This window comes from Symphalangus syndactylus, chromosome 16 (genome assembly GCF_028878055.3).
Source record: "Symphalangus syndactylus isolate Jambi chromosome 16, NHGRI_mSymSyn1-v2.1_pri, whole genome shotgun sequence".
Classification (NCBI taxonomy): domain Eukaryota; kingdom Metazoa; phylum Chordata; class Mammalia; order Primates; family Hylobatidae; genus Symphalangus; species Symphalangus syndactylus.
Genome location: NC_072438.2, coordinates 51,624,373 through 51,649,480, shown reverse-complemented (window position 1 = coordinate 51,649,480; position 25,108 = coordinate 51,624,373). Strand labels below are relative to the sequence as shown.

Here is a 25,108-nt window from a genome sequence, read left to right as displayed (position 1 = left end):
TAAGCAAATAGATTTATGAAAGTGAGTTATCCCTTGAGGACCAGATTGCTTTTAAGTGAAGCAACTGCATCCCTGTCTGGATTTGTAAAGGCATGGCCAGACCCTGCACTATAGAAACAACCCCAAGTTACTACCATTCTGTGAAGCATCTTTATCTAGGGTGCTAGATGTCTCCCTTATGTGAAATCTCTTTCTTTTTCTTAACTTTATCAAATTATATTGTACTTACCTGGAACCCATATGTTTAAGTTGCTTTTGAAATGTTAGTTTACTGCTAGCGTTGATTAAATAATGTGAACATGGGCATGTTTCTTAATGTGTGTGCATACCTAGTTCTCCATTTGTAAAACATGTAATAAGAAGTGGTTTTGAAACTCAAGTGACATACTGTAGATAAAAGAACTTCAAAAATATCACAAGAATGTGTTAGTTTCCTATTGCTGCTATAACAAATTACCACCAATTTAGTCACTGAAAACACAATTTTATAGTTTTTTTAGGTTGAAAGTCTGATACAGGACTCATCAAGCCAAAATCTAGGTGTTGGCAGTGCTGCATTCCTCTCTGGATGTACTAAGAGTCTGTTTCCTTGTCTTTTCCTGCTTCTAGAAGCTTCCTACATTCCTTGGTCCGTGGCTTGCTTTCTCCATTTTTAAAATGAACAATATTTTTCCACTCTGATCATCTTTTCATAGTCACATCTCCCTCTGACTGCAACTAGGAAAGGTTATACACTTTTAAAGATTCATGGAATTAGATTGGCTCTATCTGGATTATCCAAGATAATCTCCCCATCTCTGTGTCCTTAATTTAATCACATCTGCAAAATCCCTTTTGGCATGTCAGATAACATATTCGTAGGTTCTAAGGATTAGAATGAGAACAGTTTGGAGAACCATTATTCCACCTACTCTACTTTCTCAGGGAGTGAAAAGGGCTGTGAAGTAAAATAAAGCAAGGTCAAAACATCCAGAAGGCAGAGTACTGGGGGGCATATTTCCTTTTCTTAGCTCTGGTAGGAATATCTGAAATGTCAGACTAGCACTTTTCACACAGATTAATTTTGACTTTAATAAACAGAAAACACAATGACATTTATCAAACATTTAAAGAGCAGTCTGGTTATAATCACAGCCTACAGTTTCATTGCCCACCTTTAATAAAACTTGTCCTGAGTGCTGTTTTGGACCATAGGCTCCCCATGATGTCCATACCATCCTGGACCCCAAAACATTTACTTTTGTTCTCTTCAAGACATTTCCACCTTTGCAGCACAGAGCAATCTCCTGCACACTGACAAAGAGAGCTGCTGTGGTGGCTACCTGCCAGAAGAGCTAAAGTTCCTGCTATAATTTCTAGCTGATTATTTCTATCTTTTTCAAAACGTGCCAAAAAACCCTTGCTAATTCTGCATGAAGGATGGGCAAAATAACTTACTATTGCTTGACATCACTATGTTTCTCCCAATTTGCTTTTTTATTTGCTTTTTTAACTAGAATATTGTCTTCTGTCCTTAGTTTCTCCTAGTGATTGTTCACACTTTAACCAAGTACTCTATTATATAATTTTGCTCTATAATGTATTAAGCATTGTTACAGTATGAAAAGCAAGAGTCTTATTATATCTCATATGACTGACCATGATCAAAAATTAGAAGATTTCACCAATGTAATTATAAAGATAGCTAAAGCTTAATTATTATGTACCTAATTTTTAAATTGTTTTTAACTTAAAAATATAAAATACATTATGTATTTTTATTTAAATTGAATATATTAATTAAAGACATTATTGCAGTCATTCATTACCACCATATGCTGCAATAGTCACGTTTGTTTTTCACTTTTTTCCCATGGTGCTATCATATCTGCTGAATCATTTAGTACTTACCTGAGTTTTATAACCTTCAGTTTCTAATCTGCTATAACCTGAATAAATGTATAAACGTGTGTATCAAAATAGTTTGAAAAACTTCAAGAATAATGGCCTTAAAAATGTCACAGAAATAGAGTGTATGAAGTTGAAGGTACACAGCTCTCTACTGTGAAAAGTGGAGTTTTATTATTTCATACAACTCCCATTGTTAAAAGTGTAGAGTCTATATTTACTCCCCCTGCTACATTAACCTGAAATGATTATTTTCTTTTTGTTTTATGAACCATATGAATAAACTCTCTCCTACGTTGCTACTTTCCAAAAAAACACAGAGGGATAGAACTCACCAGAAGGAAAGGAAGCTCTCTTTACTTAGAAAAGGAATGATCAGCCATGGGATAGAGAAATTAAGAGATTTGTGGAAGAATTGAAGAGTAGAGACTATGTGATGATAAGGATAGGCCAGTATGGAAAAACTAAAATGAATTTAACTCGTCTTAAATTCTAAATGTTTGGCTAACTTTCCCTAACTTGTTCCATCATTTCAAGATAGACTAGAGAATCACGGTGATTTAGAAATTGTTAAAAATTTTTAAAAAGAAGGAAGATTTTGGAAAAAGGTAAATGACATTTCAAATTTCCTTCTAGCCTTTTCAATTCATATTACCTTATGTGCAAAATTGGCAACATGATCCAGGAAGCATCAAGTAAGATGTGAGATGTTGAAGTTCTGTAAATTCCTCTAAATCTGGGTCCTCTGTTACATACTAGCCTATCTACCACATACTCCCTCTTTCTGGAATGCTTCTTACTTGCTTATCTTGGTAACCAGCAAAATTCTCAATTATCTGATGGATAAGTGAGAACTGCCTTTGTTTTATTTCCTCATTGATCCATCACCCCACTTTTATCACATGAATTTGATTGCTTTGCCACTTGTTTGTCTTTTCTTACAGAATGTATGCTCCATGAAGGCAGGCACAATATTATCTCTTCACTGTTACAGCACCAATAAACAGTTGCCCAGCAACTGACACACACTAAATTCTCAATGTATAGTTTTTGACAAAATTAACACTATAATAAATGTTTATGCTCCTGCTAAAACTTGGATTTGGCCTTAAGATGTACTACAGCCCACTAAGCAAGGAAAAAGAGGTATGTTGAAAGCTGAGGTGCCTGTTATGAAGAGGAAGCTTTGACATGTTTCTAAGATTTTTTTATTCCTATCATCATCTTTTCTTGTGCCAAGAAACATTGTGAAGGACTGTATAAAGGACGAAAAATTTGTCTTTTATTGCCTATGAACTACTTAAAGATTCTTTAACTTGTAGAAAACAGGTAATAATGCAAATAAATTGGGTTCAGTGGACTAAAATTTATCTTTTCCCTACGCATATCGGCCAGGTTTACATCTACTTATAAATGTATTTATTATTTCTTATTGCCTACCTTAAAATATCTTTCAGATTGAACTCAATGAAAGATAAAAAAAGAGTATGTTATAAAAAAATATTTTTCTGAATGCCACATGATGCTGATTAAAAAAAAACACATGAATTTGACACAGTAAGCATCCTGTCATTCTCAGCTTGTTCCTTATAATCACCTTCTTTATCTAATAACAGCAGGCTGGCACACAGTTTTTAATGACGACGTGGTATTTAATCTTTCATTTTTAAAAGGAACATTAATTATGCAGTTTCATAAAAAATAAAAGAACGGGAAGATGTATGCCAACATCAATTTACAACATTCTTTTGTTTAATTAATATTATTTCATGTTCTAATTTGAAGTGTGTTTCGCTCATCAACATGAAATGTTTAATTTATATGAAACTTCATTCAGAAGACTGCCTCTGGAGAAACAACAATTTATTCCAGGCTATATACACACATTTTCAATAAAGTATTCAGTTCACGGGGGATTTTGTTGCAAGCATCATTCACAGTTAAGTTGAGCTCTCAATGATACAGGCTAATTCTAGATAAATACATTACTTGGTAATTTATAGAATATGCAAATAGAGTGATTTTCAGCCTTTGATTGTCTCCAGTTCCTACCAATTTAATTTCCCTACATTTGTCAAATCCACTGTCCAACTGATTTGAACTGACAACATCCTTATTCAAAGTCCTTATTGTCCTTATTCAGATCGTAACAGTAATCTCCGAAGCTGGTCTCCCCAGTTCTTTTTGCATCATCTACAATACAGTCAGAGTAACCACTTCATTTAACCCAGAACCTTCTACATTCTCTTATAATTCCTTTTTTTTTTTTAACTTTTAGAGAGCACAAACTATACAATATTAATATTCTACTTAAATATTTAAATGAGCCCTCTTGTCACTTGCCCCCAACTCCACTGACACCCTGTGCTGCATAGTTCTATTTGCAGGTCTCCAGAGCTTTCTTAAATTCTATCCACACTCTTTCTGTAATATTCTTCAACACTCCATATTCCTTCCAGTTCTGACTAATTCCTATTCATCCTTCAAATCCCAATTCAGAGCAACTTCTTCATGAAATCTTCCATGATAACTGCCTGATACAGCTTTATCAGATTTAGTTTTCTGAGCTTCCAAAAAACTCCATTTATATGTAGTTCCTCATTTTTCTGTAAACATCTTAAGATCTAGGACTTTATTTTAGTTGTAATATTTTGACTGATTTACCTGGATATTACTGGGAAATAATAAAATCCTATGAATGCACTTTTTGTGAATGTGAACTTATGTTTTATGCAGCCCAATTAAAGTCCCCAGTTGTAGTTATCCATACATAATTAAGAACACCGAATAATTTCAGGCATTTTTGGGGGGAATGAATACTAACAATTTCAGAAATAGAAACTAGGAGAAATAGTGGATTTATTTTTCTACACATTTTATTATCTCCAGGAGAATATTTGTGGAAAATTATATTTAAGTACTAAAATTTTATTATATCCAACAAATATTTAATTTCACCAAAATATACCAAGACCTTACCATTAATCAGATATTCAGGGCGTAAAGATCATTAAGATACCTCTCTGTCAGTAAATTTTCCTCCAATATATTAAATTGATCCACATGAAATTGCCATTTTAGTAAGTCAAAAATAGTCAAGTATTGGCAATTAATACAATATTAATACTCGGGGCAATTTGATACGGTTCAAAGTAATATTATGGAAATAGATACAGAACTTAAAATATCAAAAGTAGAATGTCTAAGGCTTTGAATAGAATAAGAAGTGCACTAAGAACAAAGGTGTGTAAAAGCAATACTAATTTGGGGTGAAATTTAGAAAAGTCACAAATAGACAGTAGGAATTAGGCTAGATCATAAAGCACCTTTACAATTTCAACAGATAAAAATGTTGGAAAAGCTGCACTTAAAAGGTACAATAAAAATGAAAATGTTTTTCATGGAAAGTGGCAAGTCTCACTAAGGCTTTTTGGATGAAACAAGTGAAAATATATTCAAATTAGCACTAAGGGAGGCTGTATCTTATACCATATATCCTCAAAAAATCAAAGATAAGAAAAAAACTATACCTAGATCTGATGGGAATTTGAACTGGAAGTTGGAGTGAAGTCTTATGTCATCATATCTTGGATATTAGGTATTAATTGTTCCAGGATAACCAGACTGCTTGCATTCAAATCCCAGTTTACCCACTCTATAGATACATGACTTTGGGTAAATCATTCACCTTCCTTTTAAATGTAGGAAAATTGTTGTGAGGATTAAATGATGTTAACATATGCCAAGTGCCTAGATAGTGTGAGGCATACAGTAAGTGCTACCGAAGGATTTGCTAATATCATACTTACTGGGCTGCTCCATTTTGCCTTTTTTTCTCCATTGACTGGATTTCACCAACTCATCTCGCTTGTTACTCAGCATGGAAGCCTCCTGTATCCTCCCTCTAGCATGTAACTGCCTTCTCTCTGGCAAGATACTGCACTGGATTTGTGTTAAATATATGTTTCAGGTCCTGTTGATCATAGATAGGAAATGAATGAAAAGCTAGGATATGAAAAGCTTTAAGAATCTCTGTGGGTCAGACAATGAAATATAGCTTAAAAGAAATACGTATGGTTTAATATTTTAAAAGTACTGAAGGTAATGACTTAATGATTAGTCCAGGATAATTTTTTAAGTCTGTAAAAATGTGCAGGCAAATTAGAGGCAATCCTCAGGTCTGTGACTATGCTAATGAGAAATGTGTACTCCATTCCATGAGTAATAGGGAAACATCAAAGACCTTAAGCAAGACAGTGTTTGAAGATAATAACTTTGAAAGCAATGTAGAGATAGAAATAGATGATGTAGAGATAGAAGGACATGAGAGGAAAGAAGACAGGATGAGAATCTGGTGCAGGGTTTACCCAACATAGTCCACACAGAAAAATCAGTAGTCATGAGAAAAAGCTGAATTCTATATCATTTTACTGATGTGTGAACCAAGAATTACCTATAGCTGTGTAGCAAAGATAGTTCTCTTTTCTAAAAGTATATGAAAATACATTAATGTGTCCATATCACCAGGATGGCTATAAAGATCAAATTGGATCATATATATGGTCATATATATGCATTTATTTGTATAGATATGTGTGTGTAATCATATTTACATACGTAGATATACAAACATACATGTGTACATATGTGTACGTGTGTATATATATGTGTATTTATGTGTGTTTTTATATGTGTATATATATATAATTTTGAAGACTATTAGACTGAAAGGCATTTACTAATGCTTTTTTACTATCTGAAACCTACTCTCCAATAAAATCAATTCCCAAGGAGAATGTTTGTTCTGTAATGTACTCAGTAGTAGAAGCTCAAGCATCACTTGTATTTCTACACCAAAAACCTAGTTCCAGAAGATTTGTAGCACAAATTCTAGCTGAAAACAAATCTTTCCACTTCTCAACAAAATTTTTACTTTCTCTCTTCCATAGTTGTAGTAGTACATTTAGATTTTCAAAAAACAGGTGGTTGAAGCTAGCGGTGTAAAAAGTATTTTACATTCTATCTGATTCAGCTGCAGTGATTGCAAATAAATTAGCTTATAAATCTTCAGAGTTCAGCCCTTGATAAACCCCAAATATGCCCTATTACATCTAGAATTTCTTCTGCTTCTGGGAATCCTTAAGCTTCTCAAATATGACTGGTTTTAAAATCACTTGAACCTTAAATAAATAAACATTCAAGGCCCAAAACTATTCTACTCATTTGTTCAGTTCCTGAGTTTTGCTATCATCACTTCATTCTTTCCATTCTTCTCCTGCATTTTCTTAAAGACATTCCCTTCAGGATAAATATCTTCTGTTTCATCATTTCTTTTTCTCCTATGTCAACAGCATCCTAAAATATATTGCTTTAGCAAAATACAAGAATATTAAATACATTTTCTAGTGTTATTCTTTCTAAAAATTAAGTCAGTTTTAGCATGTATTTGCTCGAATATTTTATAAAATATGTAATGACTGGAGGCTATTGTTCAGGCAACCAGATAAATCACACTAAGAGTATATGGGAATATATATTTCATTGATAGTTCTTGAAAGTCATAAGACTTTGTTGAAGTCTAATTCAATAATTATTTGTGGAACAATACCTATATAAAGTACACAGTGCTCAGAAGTAAAATCCCTATAAATAATGTCATTATTATTATTTTTACTGGAAGTAAATCTCACCATTTTGCTGGAGAGTGAATAAGAAAAAAAGTTATTCTGATGTTTAGCATACGAAAGCATACTAAACTAAAACAAGCACAAATTTGTGGGTCATGGCCACCTTATAACACCTCAAACTTACCCAAAATGCAGGTCATCTTAAAAGGATTAATAGTCGTTTTTGGCCTTGCAGCTAACATATTATTTTGAGTTCAAATCAAATTTTATTGCAATGATTTTGTGCATCTGAAGGTGTGCAGAATGCTGAAAAGTTATTTTTAACAAATCAATATTGTTGTTCTCCCAAATTCTGAATCTCTGAGAAGAGTTGATAAGCCATGGTTTCTGATTATGCATTCTTGCCTAGTGTTTTGAGGCTTCAAATGCATTCTTGCTAGTGTTATGAAACTTCAAATCAACAAAACAAAGTTTGCCATGTCTTCCTCCTCCTGTGTTGAAAATGTTCATGCTGCTTGCATGTTTTGTTCTTGCAGAAAACAGTTAATATAGTCTTTTTCTGGGTTTACAGGGAATATAATTTTCTGATATTATAGATGGTTAATATATATTACGTGTCAATGTTCTAAGTGCTTTTACATATATGAATGCATTTAATACTCACAAAAATCCTGTATAAAAGGTAGTATTAGTAGCACCATATTATGTATAGGAAAACAGACGAAATGTGGTGTTAAATAACTTGCTGAAGGTAACACACCTACAGCTCAGACTATAGGCTCCAGTGTCCACATCCTTACCATTCACTCTGTACAACACTTCAATTAGCACAAAGGATAATTTAGTTAAGATACAAAATATACTCAAGTAATATTACTAAAGATATTGATAACATTTTCTATAACCAAATGCAAAAGCACAAAATAAGAAGGGCACCTTATGAGTTATGCCAAAAACTTGGACTTTTTGACTATGATTCAATAGTATAATATGTTGCTTATAGTTCTATATTTGTAGGATAGAAAAATAAATTATTATATGCTTTAACTATTTTTGTTAAATCTTGACTAAATATATGTTTGAACCAGAGGCCACAAGTCTTAATTCTTAATGAAAAACCTATTAATTACCACAATATTTACATTACATTTATTTTTTTGTATCTTGTCAATGCAAGGTTAAGTTTCTTTCGAAGTCTATCTAAAAACGGCAAAAATCTATGTTGTCATCTAAGGACTATTAACATGTATTCTTGAGACCATTATTTCCTGTAGTAAGCAACTACATTTGTTAAAATGTTCATTGTAGAAAAATATATTTGTTCTCTTCAAGTTGTAAATCTCCTTTGTCACACAGAGTTGATTTTATTCACTAAGCTTGTGAATATTAGCCTATTGACTCTCATCTTACTGATCTTTCATGATTAATTTAATCAATTACAGGAAATCCTGCTGATTCCCATAAAATAGGAGAAATTCCTTAAGGTCTTTCTTCTTTAAAGAAAAAAAAGGATTTATTTGATAAGTTTAATAAATGAGTGGCTCTAACAGATGAACCTTAGAACCCAGTGCAGAATCTTGATTGATTTTTCCACCTCAGGACGACACTAACAACATAGAGGTGACTTGAAATAAGGGACCCAATGAGAATAGCCACAAACCATATTCTTTGCTGAAGAGTTAAAATAAGTGGAATTATTTAATCTAGGGGGAAAAGAATGTCAGGACAAAGAATAATTACATTTGTGTAGCATTTACAGCTGTTAATGAAATCTATTTTCCATTATTGTTGAACATGCTATGCTTCCTTTGATGCAGTCTAAAATTACCATAGCCATTTTTTTCTATGTGCCCATGTATGTACACACATATGTATATGTACACTCATTTATTTAACTTGAAAACCCCTATGTGGTAACTATTTTTATTACTAATATTATCTATGACAATGATAATGATGATCTTTTTATGAAAATGTAAACTAAGGTATATAACTCATGTATGGAGAAATTTGGATTTGAACTAGACAGTCTAGTACAGAGTCCACCTTTTACATGACACTGTCTCACATAATAGAACTGTTTAAACAGTTGAAGGTCTGTTATGTCAAAAGGGTAGTAGATTTTACTAATAGGACAACTTATGCCAGCTCATCTTAGTTTCAAAACTAGACGAAACCCAAAGGAAGATAAGCAGTGACCTGTTGGGGCCAGCCTGTCTGACCAAGAAAGCAGGATCAATACTTTGGGGCAAGGTTTCTCAACATTGGCACTACTGACATTTGGGACTAAAAAAATTCTTTGCTGTGAAGGTCTCTATGTACTTCAGGATATTTAGAAGCATCCTTTTCCTCTAGCCCCTAGGTTCCAGTAGCAACCCCTCAGTCATGATAACTAAAAATGCCTCCAGACATCACCAAATGTGCCCTAGAGGTCAAAATCACCTTCACTGAGAATCATTGCTTTAGAGACAAGGATGGAAAATGTTCCCTTTCAATACAAGAGAAAGTTTACCAGAATAGAAGGTTTAGTTAGAAAGAATGAATAAGATCTAGTATTTGCTAGCACAACAGGGTGACTATGGTCAAAAGTAATTTAATTGTATATTTTAAAATAGCTTGCAGAGTATAATTGGATTATATGTAACACAAATGAAAAATGCTTGAGGTGACACGTACCACATTTACCCTGATGTGATTATTACACATTGCATGCCTGTATCAAAATACCTCATGTAACCCATAAATAGATACACCTACTACATATCCACAAAAACTAAAAAAAAAAACACTACAGAAGACAAAAACATATAACAAAGGAAGAAGCTGTATACATCCAAAAGCCTGATAGAAAGTAAAAATTACCTAAAGTAACTGATACACATCCAGAAGCAAAAAAAAAAAAAAAAAAAAAAAAGGTGTATTTTGAAAGGAAAGGTACTATCGCTCCAATTTCAAGGTCTCATTTCCCATTTCCACTCATCCCCATCTAAGAAGAATGACAAGGGCACAAACTTGGTTTTTGCAGATTCTTAATAACCTGTTTTTATTATACCAGTAACATTAACTCATGTAGAACAGATAAGCCAAAAGAACAAACAATTGTTAAAGTCTTTGTATACATACTACCAGAGCAAGACTTCTCTAAAATGTCAAAAAACAACAGATGTTGGCAAAGATATAGAGAAAAGGGAATGCCTATACCCTGGCAAAAACAATTTTTAAGAATAAGAATAGAGCCTGTCACAAAAAAATAAAGGTTCCAAGTGTTCTATGAACATTATACAGCAAACAGGGCTTATTCTATCATCTCCCTCATTCTCCACCAGAAACAGCAAGTGCATAAAATTGCCATCGCTCCCTGCTGTGGCCATAGCAGGTGTCATCAGTTGATGGCAATATTTTCCTGCCAAGCTTAGATGCAGTTTCAGATTCCCCTCAACGTTGCATTCTAGGCAAAACCTATCACTAATCAGAATTGACATGTGAGACAAACTCGATTTTTCATAGCTGTTACAGATGCTATGATTCTCTTGATGCATTCTGAGACTAACAGCCATTTTTGGCAATCACATAAAACTGTTAACTCATAGTGAGTTTATTTTTCTACCAGATATCTAAGCATCGTTTTATCCATTTGATCCAAAAGCCATACTAGTAAGTTCGGGACACTATAAAATGTTATTTTACTAGAGAAGCTCTTGTTTTTAACTTGCAGTTAAACCCATGGAGATATTTGAACCTGGCTCCCAAACAATAGAATTAAATTACATTGGCACAAATTTGATAAGAATTCTTATCTCTTCATTACATCAATTAATAAGAATGTTCAATTCAACAGATTCCCATTGCTTGAGAAACCTCACAATTTTATACCAGTCCACTTTTGGATAGCATTGACTCCATATTTAATCAACAAACATCTACCGAATAGAAACTCTTAATGGTTTTTTCAAGTGATTACAAACTATCCAAGTATAGCTTCTAGTCTATTATTTGATATGATGAATCCTTGTCAGAAGCTTTGGTGAAGTCCAGAAACCTTATCCACCATGTTTCCTAATCTACTCTCAAAGACAGAAGCAAGGTTATTATTACATTGCTTGTTTTTAGTGATTGTTTGTAATAAATCCAATTCTTTACTACTCCCTCTTGTCAAGGTTATCAAAACTCTAAGGTTATACAAAGGTGTTTAAAATCTGAAGTGGTGTTTCAAATATAAAAACATGTCAATTTCCAATGAAATCTACCAGAGATCTAAAATCTAAGTAAGATTTTTCTGAAACACCATTCTAAACCATGTGTAAGACAAAAGGCCTCCCTACTTTGTCTGAAGTTTGGGGGCACTGACATTCTTGACATTTTCTCTGGTTTCTAGCTTTATGCTTCAGTGGAAGGCACTCAGTGAACTATCCTGCCATCTGCTATGGGCTAACAAACTAGAAACTGATGGTTAGATGACCCTCCAGCTGAAATGACTAGTGGCCTCTAACATTAGGAAAGTTTCTTGGACCAACCCACCCACCCCACATTGTGCTTCTACTTCTAAAAAATCTTTTAGAATTCTCTCTCCCCTTCTTTTCCACCCCCTTCTTTTTCTTCTCTCCCTTCCTTCCTAGAAGCAAAAATCAAATTCTTTGTTTTATCTCTCAAAAAAAAAAAATATATATGTTTTGGCTCCTGCCCTCAAGATATCTATTATGTTTTATAAAGACACTCTTCTAAAATAGAAGAAGGTGAAAAAGAGGGAAATTCATATAATTACCAAGAAGACAGGACACTATGAATTACTAAAGTAAGCTGAATGTCAGAAAAAAGCAATGCAAATCTATTGAAATATGGCAACTGACATCCTGCTTTAGTGTGAGGAAGATAACAGGAACTGATCTGGACCATGGCAAACTGAAAAGGGCACGCCGGCCTAAAAGGGACAGCTGTTATTTAGCTACAAAAAAAAGTGTTTGACATGTGAGCACACTGATCTGGTCTTATGAGAGAATCTGGGAATCCAAAATGTATGTAAAATCTCCTAAGTTTAAAATATTGGTTTATTTTAATATATGATTCATGTCAAAGTAAATATGTCTGTGGGCTGCATAAGGCCTGGGAAAACCAGTGGGCAACCACTGTTCTAAACAAAAAATGTGTCTTTTTAAGTTAATTCTTGTGCCAGCTGTTAAGAAAATAAAATTTTCACAAGCACCCACATTATCTACATTTTAAATGCCACAGAAAGCAATTCAGAGAGATGTAGCTAGTAATTTGTAAAATTCAGAGCTGACACAAGAAGGAGCCAATATGAAATGGCCATCGAATTTCCAAGTTTGCATCATGCAATTCAGCTTATTTTATATGTATCCAGCTTTAAGCTTTTCTTTAAAGAGGCGCATCAACTATTTGCATTGTTATCACAAAGACGCGTTGGTATTAAGGAGAAGCAATAAGGCAAACTGACCGCTGTCCTTGACATTGTTATTTTTCTCAGCACTGAAAGTTATCACTATGCAACATATGATTATTGTCCCTATCAGGATTGTTGGTTAAAAAGTGAACAGCTTTCAACTGCAATAATCTAACACACAATTACCTCCTTCACTATTACACAGAGTACAACTTTTCAAATATGAGAAGAAAACTAAAAGATACTCTCTAGTACCTCTTAAAAGATACTTTTAAAAAATTCTTTCCATTGTTCTGTGCTTTTCTACATTTATTTTGCTCGTTTAACACTCAATGTGTCTTCTCCCCCATTTAGTCATCATATTCTTTATGGCATGAAAGGAGAATTGATCTTCCTAGAAGAAAGCACTGTGTGATTTTAATAAATGGGCACATTATGTAACTGGAATGAATATTCTCTAAAACTTTTGGTGTAATTTATAACAGGCTTTCATCACAGATAAAGCTGAAGTCAATCCTCAAAGACTCAAATACCTTTTGTTAAAAGAAAAAGTCACACTAAAGATGAGTTTGTACCACCAGAATTACTTTTTACCTGAAAATGAAAATAGAGCAAACTGTACAAACATCTCTCAGTCCACAGCAGCTAAAATGAAATTCATATCCTACAATTCTTTTGAGACACACTATTTTTATCCTCTCTTTCTCCCTGAAATATCTTTTGTATTTTTAAGTACCCTGATTATTTTTGTAGCTAATAATAATTACAGTCATCATAATGACAAAAGTCTTAGGCAGTAAATGAAAGATAAAATTAACTACTGAGTTTCTGGAAAGGGAGTGTATTGTTCCTAGCTAAAGATTAAGGAAAGATTTGCTCTTAATAACAATGTTTAACACAGCTGTGCACATTTTTATGCCTACCTGCACAGTGCCAAGAGAAAAATGTAAGCCAAGGGGAAACCCAGCAATAAGGCTAAGTTTCACTAAAGCCACGTTTATGTTTGTTAACATTTTGCCAGGTTTTCACAGGGATTTCTATTATGTGATAATATCAAATATGTTACAGAAAAGCATCTTATTTTTCTCTTAGCTGAATAAAATGACAGACAATTTAAAGGAGTAAAACCCTGTTTTGGGTGGCTCTAGGTATGTTCAGCTCTACGTGTTTAGTAATCCCATTTTCTGAGCTCTACGGTCCCTCTTCCACTGTCAGTTAAGTGTCCTGGTTGAAACTTCAGGAACTCATCTATTGTTTGGGTCCAATAAAATATGGTACCTGAGAAGAGAACGAATTCTGCTTATTGTTGTGCTATGGAAGGGAGTCCTGGTGGTTCTGGAGGTTAATGTGCCGCAGCAAAGCCCATAGCTATTTAAGCAGAAGTTATTAGTGCCATAGTGTAATGGTCTGTCAGCATTTGCCTGGTCCTAGCCTCCATCCATCTGCTCAGAATCTGCATCCAACTCCGTAATGGCCACCTGAGCATGTCCCAGAGACAGAGGGAATTGGTCAGTATTTCCATAACCCTCACCCCAAGTATACTAGCTGGGGAGATGCGTTTAAAAATAGCTGTTATTTATCCAAAGACTAAACCCTTGTTCGTGTGATTAAGACCCTTCTCTACTACCAAGCCTCCCAGACATAGACAAATTTCCTGGATCTTTATCTATTACTTGTTGCCAAATGCTTCTCCTTCCATGTTCCACTAATCTGCCAAAAGAGCCACCTGTCTGCCTGGCCATCCCTGGACTTCCTTGTGACAATTGACCTGTCTGCACTTCCCTTCAAGAGGCCTTCGGTGGCTCTGATTCCCAGGCTGGATCATCTCACTACCAGTAACAGAGTCTAGAAAGGAAAATCTGGTATTAAATTTCTAAGACATGGCTAAAAATATATTAGAAGTCTTGACTCCTAGAGAGGCCTAATTTTGCTGTTAAGCTGACTCAGCAACAACGCAAAGAATCAAGTCAGCTCTTAGCACATAATTGATTTTAAATGTATACACCTTGTTTGGAATCTTTTTATAAAGCAACAGGATTTTCCTTTAAGGAAGTATGACTAGCATTTTGAGAAATGATTATATCTATTTTGAATAAAAGACTTTCCAGTAGGGAGGGTGATTTTTTTTTTATGGTTTCTATAAATGTTCCTACAGAATAAAAAATGCATGGATGCAGTCCATGAATACAATTAACAAATTGCAGAAGGTTTTGGAAACACATATACCAGACTTTCTGAAAATGTCAACATCAGGTCAGAGAGGCAAAAAAAAAAAAAAAAAAAAAAAAAAAAAAAAAAAAAAAAAAAAGTAAAAAGAAAAAAATCCTGTCTTGTCCTATAGTGCCACCAGGTGGACAATACGAATAAGATAGTCCAACTACAGCAAATTCTCACCTGCTTTAAAACTCAAATGACCATACATCCCTGCATGCCCGAGACTAGCCAGGTTTTTACCTTCTGTCACAGCATACTCAATAACGAAGCTACCTTTTACTATCAAAAGATTCCGGGTTTAGATGAAAATTCATAACTTGGATACAAGCTTAGCTCAAAAGACACTACCTCCAGCCATTGTCTACTTGAGCTGTCGAATCCCCCTTGTTCACGATACCCCAGCCATACTAGCCTCTATTTTCCTCAAAGATTAAGCCATTGTCCCGGATGTTCCTTCTCAGCTCAAATATAGTGACTTCCCTCTCTATATTCCAACTCTGCTGCTACTATCTGCCTTGAATCCAGCAAGACTAATCTCATTAGGCTGTTTATCCCTTTTCAAGACTATCTCTTCAAGAAGCTCCCGATTCCAAAACACCCCTCATCTCTCACACCTTAATGCTCATAAGACAATTGGGGCTACCATGAGACCAGGTGGGCTGAAATGGTTCCTACTTATGCTTACTGTCCTGGCATTTACGTCAATAATATCCTTCTACATTTGTAAAAACACTCCATTTGGAAGATAACTTATATATTCATTGGCCTGTTCTGTATCCTTCAACACTCACTCAATTCCTAAAAGCATCCATTGTACCCTCTGAGTTACATAGCTCATCATCAACAAAAATCCTCTCAATTCATTCTCAAACCCTTCTACTAGTGTTTCCTTTATTTTCCTGCTGAAACTAAAATCCAGTTTTTACTTGAGAACTATGCTTTCCTACAACTCTCTCATGGAGTAACGGTTCCCTCCCCCTATAAACACAGCCTAGTAGGTAGGAAAGTAAAAGAGACTAAGTCCTCATTCCTGCTTTTAGACATTTTTGCTTCCTCTTTACTATTAATACCAGAGCTTCTAATTACATGTCATCCGATAACTCACTGTTGCTGTCATCTAATACCCTAGAAGCTAACACCTCAAATTTCTCAACAACTATAATCCTAACTACCACCTTAATCTCAGCATGATGTAGCTCCTATAAATACTTTGATATTTTATTGTCAGAAGAGTTCAGTGGAACATTACATGCTGTGAGGGAGAAATATCTTATATGCCATTGTCTTTTGCTTGGATTAATGAAATAGCCTTCCAACTTGTCTCCATATTTCCACCTTTGTTCACCCTCAACACAGAAGCTGGAGTACACTTTGTAAAATATAATTTAACAAAACTATGCAACAATTTCCATTTCACTTAGAGAAAAGTTAAAATGCTTAAAATGGTTTAGAAGGTTGTTAGCCTTGCTCTACCTCTCATTCACTTCACTCCAGTGACAATAGCCTCCTTACTGTCACTTGAGTAGGCCTCACATGATTCCAGATTACCTTCCCCCTGACTCTTCCCTCAGCCAGGACTGCACTTCCCAACTATCTGCATGGCCGACTCCCTCATGAATTATAAAAAAAAAAAAAAAAAAAATGGCTCAATTCCACCTTTTCAACATATTCTCTTTGATCTCCTATTAAAAATTGCAACCACCTCAAGCATCTTCTAATTACCACTGGCTTTTTCCATGGTACTTTAAAAAATCATTTCTGTCATTTATTCATGCCAGAACAAAAACCCCACAAAGAAATTTTCATCTAACTTGCTACCAATGTATCTCAAGCACCTAGAACTGTCCCAGGACATAGTAGGTGTAAAATAACTGTTTTGAACAGATTAATATAATATTACTTAAGATAACTTATAGTTACCATCCCAATGGAGCCATACATGTAAATATAATTTATGGATTTGTTAAATATATTCAGTTTTTGAATATCATAGTCAATTCTGCTAATCAAAGATAAAAATTTAATGACATAGAGACCAAGTTCTGGGGTCTTCATCAGTGCTTTAATTGGATGGTCGTGTGTTTTTGCATTTTATATTTGAATTGCTTTAAGTAACATATTTTTCGACTCAACATAGTTCCCCAAAATCCACCTTGTCTTATACCCAGTTAATAGCACTGATTCTTTTTCTTTTGGTCTATTAGGCCCATATATATGTATTTGTGTTTGTGAACCCTGATTTAAATTCCCAACACAGTGGCCAGAGGAATATTTCTTAAAGCATTACTGGATGTTCACCTTCAGAAGTCTTCAGCAAACTCTGTGAAAGGGCAAGTACAGGTCAGTCTTCAACCCATATACAAGCAATTCTATGAATATATATAGATGAGAAAGCATCACCAAATTATCCTACTTGAGGCTTCTGAGTCTGCAGACTCAAATGTAGAGTCTATTATCTTATTCACCTCTAAGGACTTTGCAGCCCCTAGAAGAGCATGTGATACCTAACAGACTTAGGTGGGGACTGTATGAGGACTATGCTGTCCTATTCACTATGGTATGTCCAGCACCTAAAACAGGCATGGCACATGGGAGGGGGGGTACTTGCTGAATGAAGGAAAGAATATTTGCTAAATGAACAAATCTACCGGTATGTGTCCTCTGAATGGAACCAAGTGCCTTTTTAAATGCTGCCCCCAAATTGCCCTTCTATCAACTTTCCTCAGTTCCTGAAAATACTTTGACACTTTATTGCAAAAGGAGTTCAGTGACAACGGTACATATACCTGGGAGGAATATCTTATGAGCTATTGTTTCTTATTAACACCAAAGTAAGGATTCGTTTACCCAATTAATTCACTGTCACAGCTAATGATAGATAGAAGCGCTCTAATAGAATACAACAGGAAGCAGACATGCTTGATGAAGATGCCATGAAGAGGGAAACAGGAAGACGGAGTTATCTGAGAAAAGGTCTGCATTAGGGAGAAAATGGGTGAGTCAGGTGTGAGACTGGGAGCCAATGTGGAGTGATGCCATGGGCAAAGTGAAGGTTGGGAGTTAAGGAAAGCATTTATCAGTTTTGTCCAGATCTGCTTTTGTTTTTTGCTTATTCCAATATACATCTGTCTCAGTTCAATTGATAACTTTCTTTGTTTTTCTTTAGAGCCATGTCTTTTCAAGAACCAGGGAACGAGACAGATTATTCTTTTAGCTCTGGCATCTGATACCTACAGGTATTCAATAATTGTTGTAAATGTAGTAAAATAAATCATTTAAATGTATGGTTCCATTGTTTTTGTAGGTGACAGATCATCGCTTTTCTTTTTTTTTTTTTTTTTTTTTTTTGAGACGGAGTCTCGCTCTGTCACCCAGGCTGGAGTGCAGTGGCGCGATCTCGGCTCACTGCAAGCTCCGCCTCCCGGGTTCACGCCATTCTCCTGCCTCAGCCTCTCCGAGTAGCTGGGACTACAGGCGCCCGCCACCACGCCCGGCTAATTTTTTTGTATTTTTAGTAGAGACGGGGTTTCACCGTTTTTACTAATGCATTGAAATGTGTTGCGGTGAGGATTAATTGAGATGCTGTATGTAAAGCATTAAGCATAGTGCTGAGCACACAGCAGATACTCAAAAAGCAGTAGTTACTCATAGTAGTATAATTCTTTTTCTTCTTACATTGACTTTTTCATCGGACTTCGGAATGAACCCCCACAATTCTGTATATATTGCTGTAACTGCTCAAGACCTAACATCTTAATTTTTCATTGGCCACAAAATGAAGTACAGTGCAGTTCACATAGTAAAACATGCAGTGTGGTTCACGTAATAAAACTTTGGTAATGTCAGCAAGAAAAAATAAAGGAGGTGAAAGGTTATGTTTTCTTCTATAGAATTTTTGGCTTCACTTCACTTTGTTTTATTACTGGATTCAGAAGCAATTGAACTTTTACAATAGTGATGAACATAGAAGACTCAAGTAACTAAAGTAAAGGACAGTTTGGCCCTATGATTCTTACTATATGATTCTTCTAAGAACACACCAAAGATAAGTTGTTAGGGAGAGGCAAAAGGGGACTGTCTTTCAGATAGTTTATAAAGAGATGCCTAAGTTCCTTAATGCTCCACACCTTGGCTACCACAACAAAATAAACTTTTGAAATGTGTTAAGTGAAAATAGTTAAATAATATCATTTTGTATTAATTCTGACTTTTATTCTAAAGCAAATTTGTACTTTTCGTTAAATATGTGCATATGAAAAACTATTGATTCCATAAAAAATACATAAAAATATATTCAAGATAATTAATAATATTATCATTGCCAAAAGAAATTTTTATCAAATTGAGCATTATCTTCTATTTTACAGAGAAAATTCTCAAGTGTAGAGTTAGGGATGAGAATTGTGAATCATTTCACTTTGACTACATCTATATGACAAATTACCAAGCTGGCTATTTAGCTTATAAATAATTTCATTTATTTAGAAATAAAAAGCACAGAAAAGAAAATACATTATTTAAAAGACTTGTTATATTTAAATATATACTCCCTCCTTTGTTCTTGATAATCTCACTCCAAGATCATGGTAGCAGACTGAGGTAAAATAACAAGCATTTGGTTCTCTCCAGAAGCTAGTCTCACTAATTTTCATTAGGTTTTAGTAGACATCTGTCCCAACATTTTATTAAGATGATGAATTCAGAATTACTTAACAATCAGCATCAAAAATCACTATAATTTTAGTTTTCTGAAGAGTACAACAATTCTTGGCTTTTGGAAGAGTAAAGCTTTTTAAAGGGAGGTTGTGTCTGTGTATTATAACATTTAATTATGGTAAATCTAAAAGGATAGAAATAAACACAATTTATAAGCAGTTTAAAAGAATTTTCTTTTGTTTCAATGGTTCATTTCAGGGTCCACCCCATACTCAGATAAATTTTAGCTTAGTTTTTGTGTCTCCCTTGTCCACGTTCTGAGTAAAGTCAGCCATGATCCTTGATCTAAGGAGTTGAGAGTAAGACCAAGGAGGGGAAGAGATAAGAGAAAGTGAGCATGAGGTGAAAGGTAAAAGCGAATCCTAGTTAATCCTCTTCGCATGCTCCTCCTCCCCCACTTCACTCACATCATTGGCAAGCACCCTGTCATTCCTTTAATTTATCTCTACATCTGACTTGGCAGGACTGCTGCTGCTTAAGAAAGCGCTTGCAATCAGCGATATATATTTTTTAAGTGTGTGAGGGAATATGGAATACGGTTTGAATGAAATGTATAAAGGGCACATTCTCTTACAGTTCTTTCATAGTTGTGAATGTTCCAAAATATACAAGGGGGAGGTGGAGTCTTCACAGAGATTTCTGGAGCATCTCATTATGTTTTGGAGTTGGGGAAAGAGAAAAGATAAACAGGCAAAGGGACAAGTTTTTGAAAGAGTGATGTGATTCATGAGAAGGGCCCACACTAGAGAAACACCAATAAAGTGGAGGGAAAGAAGCAAAGTAGAGAGACTTCTAAAGTGGAATAACAGAGAGAGAGAATACCTGGGGAGGAACGGGTTAGGAAAGGAGAATGAGCTCTTAAGTTTCAGACAGACCGATTGACAGTCTGACACTCAAGAATGGGCTTTCTGGCAGTTAGAACCATCAGCCTGGAGCCTAGGAAAGAGATTGGGGCTGTGGTCATCAGTCATCAGGGCATGGATGACAGCAGTGTGGGCACCATGGTAAGCACTTCCACCCAGGACTTCAGCTCAAGAGACGCTTAACAGAAAAGGGGCTCTCTGAGAGTACATTCATGCTAACTAGAAAGGCAATATTTTTCTCTAATAAAAGATCATCAAAATACAAATACATTTACTTCAAAAGGTTCATTATATATGAAATTCCAACTACGTTTGAATCATATCTGCCTATAAAATGGTTCTGTGTTTTAGAATATTAGGTTAAGTGGCTATCAACTGTAAAAAGATTTAGATGTCATCCTTATTATTTAGTTATATCAGTCAATATTAGGAATTTACATTTAAAATGAGTCATTTCCTCTTAGCAATCATTTTTATTGATATTAGACCTATAGGTTCTAATACTTTTAATGTGGTCAAATCTTTTTTCCCTTTGGTAATTTCTTTCATTGGTTTTACACTTAAACAGGCTTTCACAAATTATAAGTTAGAGATATCTTATGGTATCTTCTTAATTTTTTCATGAATTTTTTTTTCTTAATACTTACCTCTTCAATCCACCTGACATGGACTTTTGTAAAAGGATTGAGTAAAGAGTTAAAACCCACTCCAATCTCTCCTTCCCATGCTCTCTTACCAAAATAATTTATCAGCATCATTTATCAAATACTTATTTCTTTTCCCAATTGTATAATACCACAAATCAACAAACAGATTATTTTTTGTAAATGCAACGCACAAAAGGTTAAAAGCTTCCATCTGTACAGGACTCATATAAGTCAATAGGAAAATTATGAATAGCACAGGAAAATATAAAAAAGACAAGAACCACACGGGTCTCAGCAAATACATATAAAGATAATATATATTATATGTTAATAACATATTATTTATATAATTATTAATTATATATTATTAGGTATGTTATATAATATGTAATATATTATAAATAAATATACATATAATTATACGTATATATAATAGACACATAATTTTATATTAGACACATATTATATATAATTTTATAATAGACACATTATATAATATAGGGATACAAATAAATATAGTTTTTCTTTCAATCCAAGAAATTCAAATTTAAGTAACAAGTATATTTTTAAAGACTAACATAATGGCAAATATTTTTTAAAGTAGGTGACTCCCTACTGTGAAAACAAACACACAAAATTATAGATCGAGACATTCATTTATATATTAGCTCTGAAGGGCAATTTGGCAACATATATCAAGAATTTTTTATTTTTAATCTAGAAAATACAATCCTGTGAATTCTCAGGACCAAGTCAGATCTGTACACAAATACTTATATGCATGGAGGCTTATAGTAGTATTATTTAAATACTAAAATGTTGAAAATGTAAATATTTAGTAATAGGTAAATTTTTAAGTAAACATGTTTATATAACCTTTGTTGAATATTATGCAGACATTAAGAGTTCTAAGGAATATTTATTAATGGTGATATATGAATAATAAATTATCAGAAAAGCTGGATATATCTTTGTGTATTCTAGGTAATTTTCATTTTAAGTTTATACATATACTTAAGACAAAACAACACTAAAAGATTGTAAATGTATGCTCCAAAATGAGAGCAATGTTTGTTTCTGGGTGGTGGTATCATTGCTATCTTCATTTAATATGTTAGACTTTTCTACATGTTATCAGTGTTCTACAATATCTATATTACTTATATACTCAGAAAAAAATGGTAACTTTAAATAAGAATCATCTAAAAACCAAATGGCTAGTGTAATATAGTAATTAAAGGAATATATTAGAATTGCTGAATCAATATTCCTATAAAATTATCCCTCATAAATTTTTGTGTGGAAGAGAGGGAAATTAAAGCTGCTGGAGCTATACCAATTATGGAATAAAGACTGGAAGTGCTAACAGGTGTTTTGTTGTTAGTTTAATAAAACTAAACAAATACACAGATAATACCTAAAAACTCATATAAAAAGGATGTGAATTAACATCCCAGATGCATTATAACTGCCAATGGAACACAGTGACTCAAGTAAGAGTCAGCCCATTTTAATCACTTTTCCTAAAAGAAAAGCTTTTAAAGCAAATATCCTGAATGAAATTATGTATACATTTTATTATACACACTGGAATGTATCATAATAACTCCAGAACAACCCAAGGAACTTCCTAGATAATATTTCTTTTTGCCTGAGACATTTTACATGTTCTTCCATATAAAGTGTTTTCTACTTCTACTCCCTTAGACTCCCAAACCCTTCACTTGAATAACTTGAATTTACCCTTCTGTGTTTTTCTGAAACATCATTCTCTCCTATTAGCCTGTCTTTACTCTCCATGGTAAATATCCTTGCTTCAGGTTGTTACAATTGCCCACAATATGTCACAGCATTTATTCTAATGGATAAATTTTATATATTCAATAACTGTTGGATGAATAAATGAATGTATTCATAACTACAGTTTAGAGGTTACTTAACATGATATTTATATGCTTTTTTCTTTTTTTTTTTTTTTTTTTTTTGAGATGGAGTCTTGCTCTATCACCCAGGCTGGAGTGCAGTGGCCCGATCTCGGCTCACTGCAAGCTCCGCCTCCCGGGTTCACGCCATTCTCCTGCCTCAGCCTCTCCGAGTAGCTGGGACTACAGGCGCCCGCCACCACGCCCGGCTAATTTTTTTTTTTGTATTTTTAGTAGAGACGGGGTTTCACTGTGGTCTCGATCTCCTGACCTCGTGATCCACCCGCCTCGGCCTCCCAAAGTGCTGGGATTACAAGCGTGAGCTCTTATAACAGCCCTATGAAATTGTCAGTAAAATATTAGTAACTCAATTTTATACGTAAGTAAATAATAAACAGATTCCATTCTTACACAAAACCATATGGCTAGTATATTAGTCCATTTTCATGCTGCTCTAAGGACATACCCAAGATTGGGTAATTTATAAAGAAAAGAGGTTTAATTGACTCACAGTTCTACAGGGCTGGGGAGGCCTCAGGAAACTTACAATCATGGCAGAAGGGGAGGCAAACACGTCCTTCCTCACATGGTGGCAACAAGGAGAAGTGCAGAGCAAAGTAGGGGTGCGGGGAGGAAGCCCGCTATAAAACCATCAGATCTCTGAGAACTCACTCACGGTCACGAGAAAAGCATGGGAGTAACCACTCTCATGATTCAATCACCTCCCACCAGGTCCCTCCCATGATATGTAGGGATTATGGGTACTATAATCCAAGATGAGACTTGGATGGGGACATAGCCAAACCATATCAGGTAAGCACCATGACAAAAATGCTTACCTATAATTTGGCATTAATTTCAGTATGGTTTAATAATTCAACCATGCTGCCACACTCATCCATTCATTCAATGAAAAGTACTTGCCTTTACAAAATGTATTTTCCTTTTACCTATGATAAACACTGCAACATACAAGAATTTTCGGGCACTGAATACAATTTAGAGTCCACTTCTCTGCATTGCCACTGCTGTGGATAATGAAGAGTTCAACATATTTTTCCTGATACCTTTACTTAGAAAGGTGATTCCCCTTTAATTCCTGCTGAAAAGCCTGAATCTGTGGGCCACTGGGCCTATTTATCCCTATTACAGCACAGCCACTAAAGATAAGGATGTATCCCAAGTGCTAAAAATAGCTTGATCAGATTCTTCAATCCAACACAGAAGTTGGTTAGAATGGCAGGCCCTACAGCTCAATGACAGTTTTAATCCTAAGTAAAAACTGATAGCTTATGTACCATATGATGTGCAGTGAGAGCCTGAATACACTGACTCCTCCCCATAATCCTAAATCTGAAGAACTAACTATAGGACAGGCTTAACAAGTTGTCAGTTATGTCTGCTTAGGATTTTATTTTGTAGAAGAATGGACAATCTCTAGTTTTCATGAGAACTTATGAGCTGTTTTCTTTGGCAATGGACTGTGAACATGGAATAAATTGCTTAGTACTTTTACCATTGATCCAATTTGTCTCAGTAATCAGATTCAAAAACCAATTAACAGTCCTACTGGGATGTGAAAAGCGAATCTGCTCTACAGAGTGAGAGACTTAAAGAGTCCCTGAACAGGATATCTGACTGTGTGATATAAGAAAATAATAAAGCAAAAGTTTTAATATATTGATTTTTTTGGTTAATTTATCACATGGCATCATTTTTAGATATTTTTATTACGAGTATTTCACCCTGGGGTGAAAAAAGTAGGAGTTAACCTGAAACTATTTTTCACCATCAAATTGGCAAAAATTTGGAGTTCCATACCAAGTGTTATTGA

General features: G+C 34.5%; 1 long non-coding RNA gene across 2 annotated transcripts in view; it reads right to left on the bottom strand.

Annotated features, from left to right (window-relative positions):
• Window positions 1-25,108, bottom strand: part of LOC134732741 (uncharacterized) — a 239,310-nt gene that overhangs the window by 49,605 nt on the left and 164,597 nt on the right. The window contains exon 4 of one of the 2 annotated variants that reach the window (XR_010116220.1): window positions 5,697-5,860. The exons of the other annotated variant lie outside the window; for it this stretch is intronic. This is a non-coding gene — a long non-coding RNA (uncharacterized lncRNA). The remainder of the gene's footprint in view (window positions 1-5,696; window positions 5,861-25,108) is intronic. 2 annotated transcript variants of the gene reach the window in all.